Source organism: Polypterus senegalus, chromosome 5 (genome assembly GCF_016835505.1).
Source record: "Polypterus senegalus isolate Bchr_013 chromosome 5, ASM1683550v1, whole genome shotgun sequence".
In the NCBI taxonomy this organism is placed as follows: domain Eukaryota; kingdom Metazoa; phylum Chordata; class Cladistia; order Polypteriformes; family Polypteridae; genus Polypterus; species Polypterus senegalus.
The window spans coordinates 161,360,747-161,377,689 of record NC_053158.1 but is presented as its reverse complement, the minus strand read 5'-3'; the positions used below and the strand labels follow the sequence as shown (position 1 = coordinate 161,377,689).

Sequence of the window (16,943 nt, the reverse complement as noted above, 5' to 3'; positions counted from 1 at the left end):
AAAAAATGGTACAATGAAAATAACCCAGAATGAACCTCACGGGGCAATCAGAGCACCTTGGATGTCACCTCAAAGTTAGGAAAAAAAAGTGTACATACGCTCATCTGTACATGCTGTGACTCACACAATCTTCTCATAAGAAGTTGGATATTTTGGCCTCTAATTCCAAAGTAATTTCATATATGGACAACCTGTAAAAATTGTATATAGAACCAATCAAGCTCTGAATTTACTTTATAGACCAATCAGAGGTTAAGATATATGAGTAAAAGTAAGGAGTGCTCCCAAACCACAATGCAGTTAATGTCTTTTGCAGTTGTCAAACAAAATTAGCATGTGTATAGTTCTGCTTTATACTCTGATTAGTCACATGTTTTAGAGATCAGGAAATGAGTGTGAATTACTACAAAGTAGATGGATCTTCAGAAAATGACAATGAATTCAGGAGGGTTTGGATTTATTCGAAGGTAAGTAAATACCTAAACATTTTTTTTGCATTTAGGCACACATTTACATCTGCATTTTTATAAATACCTCTTATGAATGCCACTCAGGGAATGCAGTGCAAAGAGAGTGAAGGGTAATAAGTCAGTAAATCATTACAAACTGCACTGTGGTGTTGTGGGTCCAAAGTTCGTTTAGTAAAGGCCATTTTTTAAATAAATAATCACAGCTCTCGTGGCAGCTTAGCGAGGGGGTGTTGGGCCATAGCAAGCCACGGGGCGATCTGCGGTGTGGGCGTTTCTCACCAAGTGCATAGGTGAGGGACTGCCCACATCCGTGATTGTTCCCGTGGCTAATGTGCTGCAGCTGCTATGGCCCCTTGCTGTATAAAAGAAGTGCGAGTCAGTTGAGAAGGGAGGGAAAAAAAAGAACGGAGGAAGAAAAAGACGAAAAAAAGAACAAAATGGAAGGAGTGAGAGAAAGAGACGGAGGTTGCTAAAGAAAGCAGGAAGTAAGAGAGAGAGCGCCGGTACAGAAGAGCGAGCGAGGGAGAAAGCAGGCAGCTAGGAGGCGAGCCCACGAGGGGAGCGTTTGGCCGACACTCAGTGGGGCTGAGAAAGCGGTCACTCCAGCTGAGCGACTAAGTAGCTGGAGTGACCAGTGGAGGAATCGACTTGACCGTAGAAGGAGCGGGAGTCGAGAAGGCTTTGGGCTGGTGTAGTCCCAGCGTGAGTGCCTTGGCTGCTGGGAAATAACCCAAGTCTTGGTCCGGTTGGGAGCCTGACGAAGCCAAGGGACGAAGGGCTACCGGACCTGATTGAAGTGCAGCTGATCCTGAAGGTAGGCAACTCTCCTGTAGAGCAGACCGGATGGGCGTAGCAGGGGAGCCGCCATGGAAGCAGAAGACACCGGGCTTTTGGTTTTAACATATTACTTCCTGTACTATTTTACCTTGTTGTTTTTAGAGGATTTTTCTATTTATTGGTTTTAACCTCCACGTTTTTCTTTTAATGGATTATTTATTTATGGAACTATTTTCAAAGCACTGCACTTTACATGGAACACTGTTTTGTTTTGATTGTTTCTTTTAATAAAAGCACTTTGCACATTTATACCATTCCCTTGCTCATATGTTATTGCCTCCACTGACTAGCTCATCGGTGACATTACCGACGGTGCTGGGTTCAAGGGCTCCCGAACAGCGATGACAGCATGGAGCAGAAGCCACATCATCACATGCACATGATGTTGATTTTTCTGATAAATGTATTTAGTGTTACACCAGCCACCACATTATATAATATAATATTGCATATTATTTCTATGCTTTGTTAATATTGCTTACACTAATGGTCATATTCTTCACAATGAGTATCTGTAAAGCAAAGGCCACAGAGCCTACTAAACACAAGAATGTTTTGGAGGACTTATCAGTTCAATTATGTGGTGTTTCTCTGCAGATGTCTCCTAATCATGTACACTCTCCTCATGTGCCTGTTGCAGTTTCAACCATCGCTGGTCCCAGAAAGGCCACCTATGGGAGTAGGAAATGTGTCAATTGCTTGTTAATTTAAGGAATGTAAGGACAGGAACAACTTTGAATAGTAAATATAAATATTGTCACACATGATCGCATAGGGTGCCACTTAAATACCCAATGGGCACCGTGGTATATCATTCCGGGGGATGACGGGGTACTTGCCTCTTTTTCTTTATTTCCTCAGAAAGAATGGAGCACCACTGCCATGAATTCAACCAGACATGCTAAGAGAAACAAGCCACTTCCGGGTTCTTTCCTTCCTTCCCTCTGGTCCCCTTGTCATGACATTGTTACTCCCATCTAACAACATGGTTCCTTCCCAGCATTCTGTCTGTCTACTTCCGGTCCCACCCCATCAATTGTCCATCCATCCATTATTCAACCCGCTATATCCGAACTACAGGGTCATGGGGGTCTGCTGGAGCCAATCCCAGCCAACACAGGGCACAAAGCAGGAAACAAACCCTATGCCGGGCGCCAGGGCACACACACACCCACAGCAAGCACACACTAGGGACAATTTAGAATTGCCAATGCAGCTAACCTGCATGTCTTTGGATTGTGGGAGGAAACTGGAGCACCTGGAGGAAACCCACGCAGACATGGGGAGAACATGCAAACTCCACGCAGGGAGGACCCGGGAAGCAAACTCAGGTCTCCTGGCTGCGAGGCAGCAGCACTAGTAATCTTATGAAAAGCACTGACCAGAATACCTTACAGTATATGGGGCCAGAAACCCCAAACCTGTATGTTTGTTGTGTTCTTTTTATTACAATATGTAAATCGTTTAGAGATTTTCTGATATAAGAAATAAATGCACATAGTTAACTGCATTATAAGTAGAAAATTTGTAATCATGTTGAAAATCATGCTGAAGGTATGCTTCTACAGTTTGGTTTTCCCAAAACTGTTGGATCTGTCAAGGTTCTGTATTTTTTTTCAATGGAAAATTCAAAATTTAAAATTTAAAAAATTTTGAAAATTCACTGAATATTTAAAAGCTGTTTGTCCAAATGTTCCCTATTTACACCACTTTTCTAGCTACCGTATATACTCACGTATAAGTCACGTCTTGAAACTCGAAGAATCGATCATAAAATCAGAACCTGACTTAATACACCCCTTCAAAAATGCAACTTAATTTTTTTTTTTACATCTTCTTGCTTCCTCCAACGCATCGAATTTTGTTGCAGCAGCGCAGTTACCAATTTCTTTCACTACGTCAACGACATTTAATTTAAAACCAGCTTCATATTTTCTTCTGATCGAACGCTCCAGATAAGGGATGCTCTTATGATAAAGGTGTATGAGGGTGTGAATTAAAATACAAATCAGTGCAAACGTTGCTTCAGAATAGTTCGGGAATTACAGTGTGGTCACTCAGGCACGAGAGAGAGCAAGAGCGAGGTTAGGAGCACACGCTGATACAGTGCATTGCCACACCCACATAGAAAAAAAAGGCAGTGTGCTCCGTGGTTACTCTTTCAGGTGGGCGTTAGCATATCATAATCTCTTGTACTAATAGCAGGAGTTCTCCACATTTGACTTACACGACCGACATTATAAAATACCAGAAATTATACGGTAAAATCAAGTCCCGACTTATCCGTGGGAGAGCTTACTCACAAGTATATGTGGTACACTGTAATTGATACCTTATTTTTTAATGCTTCCTATTTTTAAAAGAAAGCTATATAACACTTGGGGAAAGCTTTCATTTTCAGACAACACACAGGCAGAGTTCAAAAACACTGAAAAAATTATTTAGGCCGTAACTGAGTTAAGCTATGTTTGCAACAACTAATTCTGCATTTTAAAAATTACTTTTAATTTTCTTTTCCGAAATACTTCATAGATCATTCTACACTCTTAAAAATAATGGTTGTCTAATGGCAGTTTATTGTTCTTTACTTGGTTGTGTAGTTCCTCATAGAACGTTTGCTTTACAAAGCAACATTTCATTCACAAGTGGGTTCTTTAATTTGAAGTTGGTTTGTTGTACTTTTGAAAGCTTCCTAATATGTAGAAAAAAAAACCTGAAAGCTTTCATATTTGATAGGTTACCTAGCAGGACACTAATAGATTAAGAAACCTATCCTGAGCAATTGTATGCAGCAAGAGTCCTTTTAAAACCCATTGATATTTCACAAATCTGTTACCATCTAGTCATGGTTATTGAGCATGTTACTGTATTGAGCCTGTTACAGATCTACATTAATAAAGGTTCTTTCAGGAACCTTCATGTGGATGGGTCTTTTGGGAACCAAAAATGATTCCCTTATGGCATCGCCCTGAAGAGCCAGCATCTTTACTTTTAAGAGTGTATACTTAATTTAAAAAGGAATACTTAAGCCTAGTAAGTAGTGAGCAGAAGTTGTTTGCATCAGAAATATCTGCAGTGATACATTCAGTGTTTTAGTAACCGTTGGTCAATATTAATCCCTAAAAAATGTCTATTTTATTTAATAAAAATACACAGGCCATTTTTGTAATTCTCCCCATTTCTTTACAGTTTTTTCTCTTTTCCCAAAGCCATTCAGGTTAGGCTGACTGAAAAAACAAAATTATTCTGGTAGGAGTGTGTGTGTGTTTGTATACCCTGTGACTACTCCAGGGTGGTTTCTGTTTGCTCCCAATATTTTTCAGACATGCTTTGTATCACTAAAACCCAATAATTTGACTAACGTAAGAAATAGATTATGATGAGTTAAAAATGACAAGCATAAAAGCTGTATAACATATGACTGTCTGTCACTTGTCTAAATCATAACTATGAGTATCATCATCAGGAAACCAGTCTCACCCAGATATCAGACATTGATTTTTGAGATAACTTACTTGATTTTTATATTTACATAAAAATGCTTGGATTTCACATGTTTAAGTAGTTCTAGAAAAGCATTGAATGGTACAGAGAACATAAGCACTGTAATGCCAGTCAAAAAAGAGAGGAGCGACTAGATCAGGGCATCCAGATTGTACAGCACAATTGGAGGAGATTCCAAACAGCACAGATATAAGCCTTAAAAAAGACAAAATAAGAAACCCAAGCAACATGTAGCTGAGGGAGTTGGTGCAAATCGTTCAAGTAATTATTAATTTTGTAATATGCGTTACCAAACACAGGTGGTGTAACAGAAGTAGCAGCAACAATGCTTTTCTTAATAAATGTAAGTTTAAATACAAGCCCCACTGTCAAAACTGCGGTAAAAGTCCATGAGGGTATACAGAGCTTGTGTAAGGGGGTCCTCACATATTCTAATTGTACACATGGAAGGGCCTTGAAGGACTAGAAAACAATGCGCTGAAAAAGACTATGTGCTTCTTCATAAATCATTCTCACTCTAAAAAGCTTCAAATATTATTTTATTTTTATTTCATAGTATAAGATCTGTTGAAACAAGCTATTTTTTTCTAATCTCTTATCACACAATCTGCCTTTTGCCAAGATGGATTAGTTTTGGCAGTAGCTTTCCCATTTCAATTAGTCCAACACTTTTAATTCCATATTACCAGATGGAATTCATGAAGTTTACATTCTCCCTTTCTTGTCAGAAAATGAATTTGTTTCTTTCAGAATGCATTAAGACAAATGTTTGGAAGAGCTCAGTTAAACAGTCCCAAGCAATGCTACTGTTCCAATATCACTTTAGTCTGTTTAGCAAAAGCAGCAAATACATTAGGAGGTCATTCCAGATGGCTCCTCTTAAACTGCAGGAATGCAAGAAAGTTTTCAGTATACATCCTTGACTCATGGATAATCTGTTTGCTTTTCTGCTATAAACGACTGACAGATAAGAAGAAGAATGGGAGACTTATGCCATGAACAACTGTGATTTGTTTTTATATATGCACATACAGTGTCTCGCAGAAATCACTTGTCCAACAAATGGAAAGCAGACAAAACATCTCTTTAGTTAGATAACATCACTGTTTTGTTGAATCTGCAGACTTAAATGGTTATTACGGGCAAGCGGGAGAGCAAATTGAAAAAGTTTTCAATCTGACACATTTCATCCAAGTGCTAATGAATGTAAACACAGACGTGATAAAAGCAACAAGGCTCAGGAAAGGCAGACTCCATGAAGAAGGTAATTTAGCTCATTTTTCAAATTTTCTTTTCTGATACATTAACCTTATCAGATTTGTCACAGAGAAAGCACGGCTCTTTAAAATGAAATATGCCATTTGCTTCTTTTGGTGAAAATAGCCAGCAATTTAAAATAACACAAGGCTGCCACGTTGACTAGTTAAATAATTTTGATAAATGGGCTAGTGTTTTGTTAACCTTTCAGGCTGTGCAATGGGTTTTTAAATTGTGATTAAAGCTGTCATGCTTCATACAATGTGGCATATGTTAAATATGTAAGCATTTTACAGCCCTATTTGCATGTGAACCTACATGACTGGTCATTTGATTAAATAAAATGCTGCCAAACAAATTTTTGCAAGAAGCTATTTTCTTCATCTTATTAAAGACATGTAGTTGATGTCTGGTGAATTAATTGTCTTAACCATTTCTTTACTTAAAGCTATGCAAACCCTTTCTGCCCATACTAACTTAGTAATTCTAGTATTTTTGAGTACATATTTTTCAAATCGCAATTTACTTTTAGATAAATTAAATATTTTATTTCTGTGGTAGATATTTTAGAATGGCTTTAAAAAATATATACTGATATTTTTCACGTGTTTCGTTTTAGTTATGTATAAAATTCATTTTACTGTGAGCAATGTGTTAATTTTCTTTACTTGTGCTGTATAAAGAAGCCTCACGCCTGGACAAACTTGTTAAGAAGGCAGGCTCTATTGTAGGAGTAAAGTTGGACAGTTTAACATCTGTGGTAGAGCGACGGGCATTAAGCAAACTCCTGTCAATCATGAAGAATCCACTGCATCCACTGAATAGTGTCATTTCCAGGCAGAGGAGTAGCTTCAGTGACAGACTTTTGTCACTGTCTTGCTCCACTGACAGACTGAGGAGATCATTCCTCCCACACACTATGCGACTCTTCAATTCCACCCGGGGGAGTAAATGCTAACATTACTCAAAGTTATTGTCTGCTTTTATTTGCAATTTTATTACTATTTAATCTAATATTGTTTTTTGTATCAGTATACTGCTGCTGGATTATGTGAATTTCCCCTTAGGATTAATAAAGTATCTATCTATCTATCTATCTATCTATCTATCTATCTATCTATCTATCTATCTATCTATCTATCTATCTATCTATAATTCCTACACAAATAAACTGGGCTGAACAACTGAAGCACACATGAATTTTATGACTTGCTTAAACATTTTAAATAAATAAGTGCTTGTGATTGAACCTACAAGCTTATGGTTAATGAAACACCAGAGTTAAATGGTCACTGTACTTGGCTAATTAAATGGCTGTTATTTCCTGTTGTCTTTTTCAACTGGGGTTGGTTTTGGCTTCTTCTAGTACTCTGAAATGTAAGCGAGGAATACAAAATTAAATAATATTTCATTTTACTTCTTTATTTTTAGGTGACACTTTAGTTTAGACTTTAGTTTATTATATGAAGCCGCAGCCTGCAAGCTATTAAATATTATGAAAGCCTTTTTAACATGAAAAATCAATGAAAAATTGCAGTAATATATTTCAGAAATCTTATTAAACTATGTTATCTTGAACAGTGTTGCAGGACCCTGGATTATATCCCAGTAAACACAGGGTGCAAGGCAAGAAGAATTCCTAGACAGGGTACCAGCCCATCACAGCAAGAACACACTCACATACACACACCACACACCCAATTTAGCATCGCCAATCCACCTAAACTGCATATATTTGGACTGTGGGAGGAAACCTGAGCACCCAAAGGAAATCCACACATACACAGGGAAGGCATGCAAACTCAATGCAGAGAGGACCTGGGACGTGAACCCCAGCTTGATGGCTGCCCACTTGAATCTAAACATCACTTAAACAGAACCTTTTTAGTGATGTTAAGATAACTAAAGGGTCTCAACAAGTAGCACACCATGCCTTGATTGAAATAGATCAGTCAGGATAGACTTACAAACCATACTCACAAACCCTGGACATCCGGTGAACCACCGTGAGAGCCAACATCTCCAAATGGAGAAAACTTGGAACAGTGGCTGGTGCACTGAAAAGTTATTGTGGAAGTTGCAGGAAACCCCATTTAGAAGCAAGAAGAACAGGCAAACTCCTCATAACAAATAATGCTCAGAATCAGAACAGAACTAGCTAATGTGTTTTTTAATTGCTTAAAATTGGCTGCATAATTAATTTGCAGCAATTAAAGAAAGTGTATAACCCTTACCACTATAAAAAAACCAAGAATGTCGAATGGTTCTAAATCAAACATAAGTTACGCAATTCCACATTAATGTTACAGGGCAGTACACAAAAAAGTAGCCCAGTCTTAAAGTCACTGTCACAAAGACTTAAAAAATGTTACATTACAGGTTTATTTTGTTATTTTATTATTATGATTTGATGGAGCTATTGTATAAACTTAATGATCATTTTAAAGGCTTAGATGCAAACGCTCTCCCACCAGTAACAAATTAAAGTTTTGTACACTATAACACATTAATGAAAGCGGACTTCAGCTTGACTGTTGTGGTAATCGTGGTGACAGGTTGTGAAGACTTCTTTCCATAAGACTCACAAAGCCTGTGACAACCTCTTGGATATATATGGAACTAGTAGTATGATACTTTTTTTGTGCATTAAGCAATTGTTTCAATAAATCCCTGATGTGTCAACTCAATGGCGCCTATACTAACATACAGCTCCACGACTGAAATATGATTTCTCAATTAATACAGCATTTCTTCTTTCCAGACAGCACACAGATTATAAAATGGTAGAAGGAAATGTTTTTAGCTTTAGCTGACTGCATTTGTTGTTGCAGTAATCAGGGTGGGGCTCTTCACCATGCATGGGTCTACTTTTTCAAACGCCACAATGCATCAAGTGGTAAACTTGATCATAAACTGGTACTTTTTTTAACAATAACAACAAGGTGAGTTTTAATATTTTATGTATTCTTAGGAAGAATAAGGCATTATACAGTAACGTTTTATGAAGTACAGAATATAAACTTTCTAACATTAGAACAAGCACATTAAAACCATTACCCACGCTACTATACGTCACTGTGATGCCTACAATAAATTATGAAGAGAATGGAAAACTGTTCTGTATTTGTTTATAAAATATTTAGCTACACTGTGGTGGGCTGGCGCCCTGCCCGGGGTTTGTTTCCTGCCTTGCGCCCTGTGTTGGCTGGGATTGGCTCCAGCAGACCCCTGTGACCCTGTAGTTAGGATATAGCGGGTTGGATAATGGATGGATGGATATTTAGCTACAGTACTGCCACCATCTATAGTTACCTATTTTATAGTTTTATCCTGTAAAGCTCCTTTGAATGTCTTGAAAGAATAATGTATTTTTACTACTGTTTTTAACTTCTGCGGCCAACAATCTACATTGTATTTCCTAAACCTAAAATGATAACCATGTTCACAAAATATAGCATAATCGACTCTATATATATAAAACCCTAAGCCTAAAAGTGCAACGATTCAGTGTGACTTTTTTGCCACCCTTTACATCAGGCTTCTTTTAAAATCTACATATAGATGTTTGGTATCACTCTTTTCAGAACTTTAATATAATGTTGTTAGATTTTCTACATTCTTATTCCATTTTTAAATTATAAACTAAAAAATATCATGAACTCGCATCCTGCGAGACGAGACTTTGTGCCATGAGATTTAACCATGCCCGTAGCCAGAAATAAAAGACAAAGATTAGACATCTGCTGCACAGGCTTTTAAAAGTTCACAGCACCGCATGAGATACAGATCATGCGGCATGGCAGCAGAAGCAAGCCAGCAGCTGATCGAGCAAAGAGGATGTAAAAAAAAATAGATTTTTGTTTCACCATTTTTAAAAGGGGTTTTCAGAGGAGCGACCACATCTCCTTGGGGTGCGTTCAGCCCCTCTCTTCACAACACGAGTGGCTGAGACGCAAAGAAGCTGGCACATAGGGCAGGTCAGGGGGGTTGGCGAGCAAAGCGAGCAGGGGGTAAGCCCCCTCGTAAAACTATAAAATCTATTAAAGCTAAAAATCTAAACGGCATGCACCTTAAGTTCTATAACTACTCCATTTCAGACATTTACTTCTCCACTGATGATTTTACATGATAGTGTGGTCACATTATGGAAAAATCTATTCAACAGTTCAATCCTGTACTGCACGTGCACTTAAAAGCTACTGTAGGTGTATATTAAATGAAACTAACTGTATACTGTATACATTGTAAATGTGATAAAAACATAACATTGCTTATTTCTACAGATTTTAGAATCTAATATTTTTTAATGATAATTGACCAAATAAATCAACACATTCTTACTCATCTGATCTTTCACTTGTGCTTTTAAAACAATAGAACTCTGGGATATGAAAGTTTCTAAATTTCTAGGCTTTAACCACAAATTTGATAAGGAATTATTTACAACTTTCTATGAAAAATAACCTCTTTTTTCTCCAAGATTAGTGTCAAATATATAGTTTCACCACCTCCAGTTCTGAGGATCTGTCAACCACTTTTACTATTGCCTTCATAATTATGAATACATCAGTCAAGTTACCTCTTAGTCTCGGTTTGACCAGATTGTAAAAAAAGAAAAAAATAATCTCCTACTTGTTTGTTTCAGGATAATCCTCATGTTCTGCTTTTGTGAGCAAACATTTCTGAGGAGCCTGTCTTACAGCTTTCAAAATTAAAAAGATGTGTAATAGTAAACATTGGGTTTCAATTCCAATTTACTTTTTTTTTAATGTTTCTGTTTACTGTAAACATTCTTTAACTACTAATAGGTGTTAATAAATGTCAAAATATTATTTAAATGATGTTAGAAATAAGTGTATACCCAAAATAGGGTGTGTAAATTAATCCATTAAAATTTGCAGGTCATCACAAAGGAGTTTAGATGTATAGCGAGAGCTGCAGGTTTTAAAAAGTATGTCAGAGGTGAGTCAAAAAGGGTAATCCTTATACCCGGGAAAACAAATGCATTGAGTCATGAGTAATCTTTATTTTGTGTACAGTAGCGTAATTAACTGCATGCACAATCACAAGGTGCTTTGCAGGACTAAGAGGATTACAAAACACTTTTAAAAAAGTACAATGAAAATACCAGCAGACACCCGAAAGTTTATCTGACAGATTTTACATGGCAAGTGTGAAAAGGAGTTAAATAAATTCAGGACAGCTAACCAGAGGGCTAGATTTAACAGAGACTAGTTTCAGAGCTGCAATTAAGGCAGAAATCTCTCAGATGGATAAATATTTACATGTTAAGAGTATGCAAATAAATGTTCAAGAGTTTAGACGGAAGTTATACAGAAACTTTGATTCAAAGCTAGGCTTTTACAAAACAGAGCAGCAGCAGCAGATGCTGACTAAAGAGAATGATGGATTACATGTTTAATGAAGGAAGTATCATCAGGGCAGCATGACTGATATGTGTAATATTGTTTCTAAAGTGCTTTATGGTAAATGTTTATTATAAAGCATGAATTTATATATAATAACTATAGGCAAGACATATTTTTTACTTGTAGTAGCAGTGAAATGCCCTTTCCAAGTATAGTTAAATACATTACTATATGTTACTGCTGTGTGGATTTTTGTGTTTCCTGTTTTATAAGACCCTAAAATCTAAATATTCAAATATACTTTATCTCAATTATAGTCTAAGATTTCCAAAGCACAACTGCTTCAGCAAAAATGATAGTATGAGATATGTCAAAAGACACATTTATTAAAATGAAATATACTTGCTTTTATTATGCTTTAGCAATATTTGTTTATATATATTTTTTAAAAAATCACTTTATACTCACTATATTACTTGTTTCATATTTTTCTTTGTTTTGATGCTCCACTCCACTTCTTACACTTGGCTTCTAATCTCTGTGTATATAAAACAACATGTCTGACATCCATACCTGGGCGTAATGTCATCCACTGTCCAGAAGAGGCCTGGAATGGCCAATGAAAAAAGGTAACAAGGTGCACAAAGAAAGACACGTAAGGCCTGGCATATCTGGTGAACAGAGGTTTCTAAATAGATGACGTGATAAAAAAAGGCAGGCTTACCATTGTACCGTTGTTCAGTTTGCTATGCTAGTATATTAATATTCTTGGGTTTTTCAGACAATTAGTGGAATAAATTGTTTTCTAAATGCTTTTCTACATTAAATTATACAGGCTTTGTGACATCTTATAAAGCAGAGATTATTGTACATAGTAAATAAAAAGGACAGATGGGCTCAGTGTTCCTCTGTACTCTTTCCAGTAGGCGCTACTTTACCTCATGTGGCTTTTGCAATTACTGTTAAAAGTGTTTAAATTGAATTGTTTCTTCTCCTAACTTATATAAAAAGACAATTGGTTACCTCAATTGTGTCTCAGTACAGATATCACCTCCAGGTGAATCTCTCCAACACAGAACCACAGTCTCTCCTGCAGTGCTATTATCAATGGCCGTCCCATCATATGGCATAAGCAGCCTAGACCCATTTTATAATATCCCAAACATTTGTTGTATTTTATCAGTACTAGGTTGTTGTACCGTGTTAGCCATTATGAATGTAGAGAAAAGCCAAGCAAAATGACACCTTTTATTGGCTAACTAAGAAGATTACAATATGCAAGCTTTCGAGGCAACTCAGGCCCCTTCTTCAGGCAAGATTACATCTTGCCTGAAGAAGGGGCCTGAGTTGCCTCGAAAGCTTGCATATTGTAATCTTCTTAGTTAGCCAATAAAAGGTGTCATTTTGCTTGGCTTTTCTCTTGTATTTTATCATATTCTAAATATAACTCCTACTCAAATTACTGGTCACCCCTAATTTTAATTGTTGTGGCATTCTCTCAAAGATCTGAAAGGTATCCCGAATTCTGTCATCAGATCACTTTGTCTCATTTAGAATGCTGGAGGACCTTTCTTTGCTGACTTTCATTATATACAGTTTGCAACACTGTATTAAAAATGCAACGTCTTATGTCATATTGGTAAAATTATTTGGCGGCCATGAGATATGGCCTAGTGCAGAGCGGCCAGGATATGTGCTGACTTCCCATGAGCCTAAACTGGATAAGGAAATTTGAGAATGTTGTGTTATTTTGATCATCAAGCTGGAGGGACAAGACACTCTATGTGCCTACCCAGATGGGCCACCTGAAATTGAGACCTGAGTGCTGACGTGCAGCAGGTCATGCTCAGCACTACACCAGTTCTGATCCCTAACAGGCCTGACCCCATTGGCTCTCCAACAGTTTTGACTCTGCCAGGGATGAGGCCCCTGACGGCTTTCCCCTGATCCCATTCATAATGCGAGCAGCCTTCCTATGGGCAGCTGCAGCAGAGCTACTCTCGAGGAGAGCAGAAAGGAGTCCTGTCTGTTGTCTCAGAGCTGCGTGAAGTTTTCTTTATGGTGGCTAGAGTGCCAATCCTGCAACCAACCCCATGATTTCCCTACAAACTGACGGATACAGCTTAACGTACTGTATCTCTTTGAAGAATCCTTGGTTACCGCTGGGATGACTTTGTGTCAAATGAGATGTTGCTCATGTGGGGAATTAAAGCAAACAGGATGCACCTGACCATAATTCGGATTACCACAGCAGTAGGTTCAAATACTTATATGAATTAGAGATTTCAGTTTCTGATTTTTAAAATTGTAAACCTTTATTAAAACATATTCAAGGATTGTAGAACTTCTACAATCTGTGGTCTTTGTGGCCTTGGATCCCTCATAAGTTTATTTTCCACAATATATACTGCTATCTGGAGTTTTTTTGTTTTCCTGTACAGACTGAGTATCTGATTATAATTTGTTAATAAGCTAGACATTATGATTCTCTACTGTTATGAGTAGTTTTTTCTTAGTTTTTACCTTCTTTTTGAAACTCTCTGGATATAGCTATTATTATTATAAAGTACTTTGAGCTGCTTTCGTGTATGAAAATGTGATTTATATATATATATGTCATTGTCTATGTGAGGTTTACACGTATGGAGAAATATTTATGACAAATTAAACAAATAAATATCAAAATTAACAAATACATTGTGAAATGTGACAATATATCTATACTAATAAAAGGCAAAGCCCTCACTGACTGACTGGCTGACTGACTCACTCACTGACTCATCACTAATTCTCCAACTTCCTGTGTAGGTGGAAGGCTGAAATTTGGCAGGCTCATTTCTTATAGCTTACTTACAAAAGTTAGGCAGGTTTCATTTCAAAATTCTACGCGTAACGGTCATAACTGGAACCTACTTTCGTATATACGGCCATAGCCATAGCCTGCAGCTCGGTCGCCGTGTGAGGCGGAGTTGCGTCCCGCATCATCACACCTCCCACGTAATTGAGTGCCTGCCCATATAAGGTAAATATTCACGGGTGAAGGACTGTGCTTAGCATATTCATAAGTGCAGCTACTGCGGAAACCCTCTGACGCTAAACAAGCCTTTGTACACATATCAATAGGAAAGCAAGGTGTAAAGCTTAAGTTTAAATCCACAACTTAATATCGGGAATGCCTGTTAAACATCTTAGATTCACGAGTACCGGTTTGGGTAGTGATCACTTCGATGAATAAAACCTGTTCAAAAAACGCATTACACAATTGAGAAGGCAGCAAAAGAATATGAAGCGAGTGATGCATACAAGCATATTCATAAGTGCAGCTATTTCAGAAACAAAGCACGGTGTAAACCTAAAGTTTAAATTAAGTTCATAGATAGGCTACCGCTGGCGTTTGTCATGCCTATGACGAATACGATATTCGTGAGATACAAGTTTAATGAGAAGACGCAGGGTATAAACGAGACTTTTGATTACTTTGTAACAGAGTTAAAATTGCTGTAATGGAGTTAAAATTGCTGGTGAAGGACTGTGTTTATGCAAATGAATAGGAAGGCAGGGTGTAAAGCTTAACTTTAAATTAGGTTCACAGACATGTTGCCACTGGCGTTTGTCATACCTAAGACGAATATGATATTCGCAAGATACAACTTTTAAGTGCCGGGTCTGAGCTAACATTAAATAAAGTCGTGGACATCGCGAGATTGCACGAGATAGCACAAGCACAGCTGAGAAGCTTTGATGCATGTACTGCGAGCGGCTCATGTGAATTACTGCGGAAACCCTCTGACGCTGAACAAGCCTTTGTACACATATCAATAGGAAAGCAAAGTGTAAAGCTTAAGTTTAAATTAGGTTCATTGACACGCTGCCACTAAATATTCGCAGGCAAATCCACACATTCACGAGTACTGATTTGGGTAGTGATGACTTCGATGAATAAAACCTGTTCAAAAAACGCATTACACAATTGAGAAGGCAACAAAAGAATATGAAGCGAGTGACGCATACAAGCATATTCATGAGTGCAGCTACTTCGGAAACAAAGCACAGTGTAAACCTAAAGTTTAAATTAAGTTCATAGACAGGCTGCTGCTGGCGTTTGTCATGCCCACGACGAATATGATATTCGCGAGATAAAAGTTTAATGAGAAGATGCAGGGTTTAAACGAGACTTTTGATCACTTTGTAACAGAGTTAAAATTGCTGGTATGCCAGGCCTGAGCTTACGTTAAATAAAGCCGTGGACATCGCGAGATCGCACGAGATAGCACAAGCACAGCTGAGAAGCTTCGATGCATGTACTCCGAGCGGCTCACGTGAACTGACTTTGCAGGACTGGGAAAGGTGAAATTAAGTTCATAGACACGCTACCGCTAAATATTCCCAGGCAAATCTTAATACCGGGAATGCCTATTAAACATCTTAGATTCACGAGTACCGATTTGGTTGTGAACACTTCGATGAATGAAACCTGTTATCTTTACAACAGTTGACAAACACGGAATATAACTTGAACACAACACATCCTCCAAATATGAACCTGATTGAAAGAAATAATGATAATCAAATCCTTGATGACAGCAACACTCATAACAGTGACAAAACTATTACATTGACAATCATGTTACGTTACTTTTAAAATGTTTCCTTTTCTATTTCATAACTTCTTTAACACACTACTTCTCCGCTGCGAAGCGCGGGTATTTTGCTAGTAAATAATAATAAAATGATTAGAAAACAAGCAAGAGAAACTAAGAAAATTATTTTATATACATTTTGAGGAGTACAATTACTTGTAAATAGCAGGCAGACTTGAAAGTTGCAGGTTCAATCTCTTTGACAGAATGAGCATATAACATAGCATGTTCAAACCTAACTGAGGGTCACGAGAAATTGAAGTCTATCCCAGCCGGACTGGGCACAGTGTCTCAGTTCAGGCACACTCCTATATTCACAAATGGGCCAGTTTAGTGTTGCTAGGATCTGTGGTGCTTGCCACTTCGTCACCACACTGCCCAGAACTAAGATCTGAAAAACACATTTATGGGCCTTATTGTAAGCTACAAAATACCAGTCACATGAGGTATTAATGCATGAAGCTGTACAAAAGATTTACAAATAAATAGCCTGCAAATTTTAGTAAGAGTATCTAATTCTGTCCAAAGCAGCAATCAGCTGTGACTAAGAACATAAATTTGAGCTGAGAGACATTGTGAGTTACTCTTGCTCTGTTCACTTCAACAGCTATGACAGGAGATTATCAATCACAATGGTACTATTATATGAAAATATTTGCAGTATGGATGGAAAACAGCTGGGATCAGATCAAGCTTCATGGGTTTCAAGAGTGCTTTTCAGTTGATGTTTAACTGCTCAGGAGGTTGCCGTTTATTTTGATCTTCTCATATCTGTCAGAACCCTGCTTATTATGAAAACGTTTAATTTTGTGTTTTGTATTAACATTTCAACATTCTTATTTAAATTATTGTATTTTTGCACCGCG

The 16,943-nt window shown here is 37.6% G+C and overlaps 1 long non-coding RNA gene across 1 annotated transcript in view; it reads left to right on the top strand.

Annotated features, from left to right (window-relative positions):
• Positions 1 to 6,022: 6,022 nt before the first annotated feature.
• Positions 6,023 to 16,943, top strand: part of LOC120530021 — a 93,812-nt gene continuing 82,891 nt past the window's right edge. Inside the window, exon 1 of the long non-coding RNA XR_005633876.1 lies at positions 6,023 to 6,075. This is a non-coding gene — a long non-coding RNA (uncharacterized LOC120530021). The remainder of the gene's footprint in view (positions 6,076 to 16,943) is intronic.